We start from the raw sequence: 3,743 nt of genomic DNA, 5'->3' as shown, positions 1-3,743 counted from the left end.
GGAGCGGGACGGCCCGCCGGCAGAGGCTGCGGGCGGCGAGGTGGAGCGGCGCGGCGGTAGCGGCAGCTGGCGGCAAGGAGGCGCCGCGCCCCGCAGCGGCCCCGGCGCCGCCTCCGCTCCCTCCGCGCTCCCCGCCCTCAACATGGCCGCGGCGCCGCCGCTCGCTCCGGCGGCCTTCACTGGCCCCGGCCCAGCGACGGCACGGGGATGGAGAGAGCGATGGGGATGGGATGAGCATGAGCGTGGGGCGGCCCCGCCTCGCCGGCAGCCGCCTCCCGAGAGCTGCTCTCGGCCGCTACCCCGGTCTGGGTGGTCTTTGCTCGTCGCTGGTGCCCGCTCCTAGCCTGAGCCGTCTCCGTGCTAAAAGGACCTTCAAGACCATCGAGTCCAACCATCAACTCACCACTAAACCATGGCCTTAAGTACCATTCCTGCACATTTCCTCAACACCTCCAGAGATGGTGCCTCCACCAAGTCCCTGGGCAGCTTGTCTTTCTCTCGCTAGGGCTGTCCCCATGCCGGGAGAGGGGCAGGAGGCCCCCGGGCACACACCTATCCCTATCCCTATCCCTATCCCTATCCCTATCCCTATCCCTATCCCTATCCCTATCCCTATCCCTGGGTCTCCAGAGCTGAGGTGTCCCTCTCCTCCAGCACGATGTGGGGATGTCCAGCGGTCCCTTCATGTCTCCCTAGGAAAGTCACCCGTGTCCCTGCGGGGGAATGGCGTGTGGAATGGCGGTCATTCAGAAACCCAAGCACAGGGGATGCTCTTCCTTCTCGTCCCATCATTGAGGTTGGAAAGGACCTTCAAGACCATCGAGTCCAACCATCAACTCACCACTAAACCATGGCCTTAAGTACCATTCCTGCACATTTCCTCAACACCTCCAGAGATGGTGCCTCCACCAAGTCCCTGGGCAGCTTGTTCCTATTTTCCTAATATCCTACCTAAACCTCCCCAGGTGCAACTTGAGGCCATTGTCTCTCACTAGTTTCTGTGGAGAAGAGACCAATCCCCACCTGGCTCCAACCTTCCTTCAGGGAGCTGTAGAAAATGAGAAGGTGTGTCGGTGTGAGCTGAAATCCCCCCCCCCCCGACAATAACCAGGCTAGCTCAGTCTGGAAGCAAATGAAAAGCTGTATTTACAAGCAGATGAAATGCAATGAATATGTACAAATATACAAAATTCACAACACTTACAAATATATACAATCAACAGAAAAACACACCCAAGCTCCCTTTGCTTCCCCCCCAAGGGGACCCTCCCAAAGGGGGCCTCCCTCTCCCAGGAGCTTCCCCCCCCAGACCCCCCTGGACAGAGAAGCAGAGTTTAGTTAGAGCAGAAAGTTGTTAACTTAGCTGCCAAGGTCAGTACGTGTTATCTTCAGCCAGAAGAGAAGAAGAAGAAACAGCAGCCAGACAGCTCAGCAACTGCCCCCACTGCCGAACGCAGAATGTGCAGAATGCCTACTTTGTTTTGGGTAATAGTTCTTAAACATTTCTATCTATCCAATGGAAGTGTTTAGAACAATCGTTATTTTGCTTTCTTACACCCAATAGTGAGTTATTTACATTCTTTCACTTTCTCTGTTCTGAACTTTGCAAGGAAAAATTAAAAAGACAGTTTCAAACCATCACAGTCCACCCCTTCTAAACAATTCCATTGGCTGCTACTATCATTTATCTAATCTAAAATAATATCTACAACACTAGGTGAATAAAGACCATAGTCCATTCTGGCTATCTCAGATGTAGATGATTCAAAAGAGTCAAATCACAGGAAAAACAGCAAACAGCTTGTTTCCTCGCAGATGGAGCGAAGGAAGGAACAGGGACTCTCAGGTGACTCAGGGCTCTCAGGGTTCGTGCACCGTAGATCTCATGGACTCTCCTCTTAGGCGCGATGCTGTGTCTGCGCAACACTCTGAATTTAACCTCTCTCAGCCAAAGTTAGATTTCTTTGTGGAATACACTGAATTTCACCATTTTCTTGCATCACCCAATAGGTGTGACCAGGACCTTCAGCAGAAACCACCCCTCGGGCAGGTTTGGCCTCTCCTGAAGGAGAAAATACCCAAACAGTTTTGCCTAACAGATTCTTTTCTCTGATAACAGGAACTCTATCACCTTCTTCCTTTCGCAAGAAATCTGATTGGGCAGGTCCAGCTCGATTCACTGATCCTCTACTATTCACCAACCAGGTTGCTTGTGCTAAATGTTTCTCCCAGTTTTTCAAAGATCCACCCCCCATGGCTCTGAGAGTGGTTTTCAGCAAACCGTTGTAGCGTTCCATCTTTCCTGCAGCTGGTGCGTAGTAGGGAATGTGGAATATCCACTCGATGCCGTGCTCTTTGGCCCAGTTTTTTACAAGATTGTTCTTGAAATGAGTTCCGTTGTCTGACTCAATCCTCTCTGGAGTTCCATGTCTCCACAGGATTTGTCTCTCCAGGCCAAGAATGGTGTTACGTGCAGTTGCATGAGGAACTGGGTAAGTTTCCAGCCATCCAGTGCTTGCCTCTACCATAGTCAGCACATACTGCTTACCAGATCGAGAACGAGGTAGAGTGATGTAGTCAATCTGCCAGGCTTCACCATACTTGTACTTGGACCATCAGTCACCGTACCACAAGGGCTTGATCCGCTTTGCCTGCTTAATAGCAGCACAAATGTCACAGTCATGGATGACTTGTGTGATAGCATCCATGGAAATGTCAATGGATCTGTCACGAGCCCATCGGTAGGTTGCATCTCTGCCTTGATGTCCTGACGAGTCATGGGCCCACCGAGCTAAGAACAGCTCACCTCGGTGTTTCCAGTCAAGATCAGGATCAGGATCAGAGTTTGTGTCCACCTGGGAAACTCTTGCAGCTAGATCTGCCTGATGGTTGTGGTGTTGTTCCTCAGTAGCTTTGCTCTTAGGAATGTGAGCATCGATGTGTCTCACTTTCACTGGGATTCTCTCAATGCAAGCAGCAATGTCTTGCCACAGATCTGCAGCCCAGATTGGCTTTCCTTTCCTCTGCCAGCCATTCTTCTTCCAGTCTTTCAGCCAACCCCACAAGGCATTGGCTACCATCCACGAGTCAGTGTAGAGATAAAGCTTTGGCCATCTCTCACGTTCAGCTACGTTAAGAGCTAGCTGGACAGCTTTTACCTCTGCAAATTGACTGGATTCTCGTTCTCCATCTCTCGCTTCTGCAACTCTGCGCGTTGGGCTCCACACTGCAGATTTCCATCTCCGCTTTTTCCCAACAAGACGACAGGAACCGTCTGTGAACAAAGCATATCTCTTTTCATCATCGGACAGATCACTGTAAGGAGGAGCTTCCTCTGCACGAGTTACTCTCTCCTCTGGAGGTTTAGCACAGCTTGTGCCTTCTGGCCAGTTTGTGATCACCTCCACCAAACCAGGCCTTTCGAGATTTCCCATTCGAGCTCTCTGTGTTATTAGAGCCATCCACTTAGACCAGGTAGCATCTGTTGCATGATGTGGTGAAGAACCTTTGCCTTTGAACATCCAATTCAGAACTGGCAATCTAGGAGCTAGAAGAAGTTGTGACTCAGTTCCGATCACTTCAGAAGCAGCTTTCACTCCTTCATAAGCAGCTAAAATCTCTTTCTCTGTTGGAGTGTAGTTTGCCTCTGAGCCTCTGTAGCCACGACCCCAGAAACCAAGAGGACGTCCTCGTGTCTCCCCTGGAGCTCTTTGCCATAAGCACCAGGTTGGACCATTGTCACT

This window comes from Indicator indicator, chromosome 17 (assembly GCF_027791375.1).
Source record: "Indicator indicator isolate 239-I01 chromosome 17, UM_Iind_1.1, whole genome shotgun sequence".
In the NCBI taxonomy this organism is placed as follows: Eukaryota; Metazoa; Chordata; class Aves; order Piciformes; family Indicatoridae; genus Indicator; species Indicator indicator.
This window is presented reverse-complemented; position numbering follows the sequence as displayed.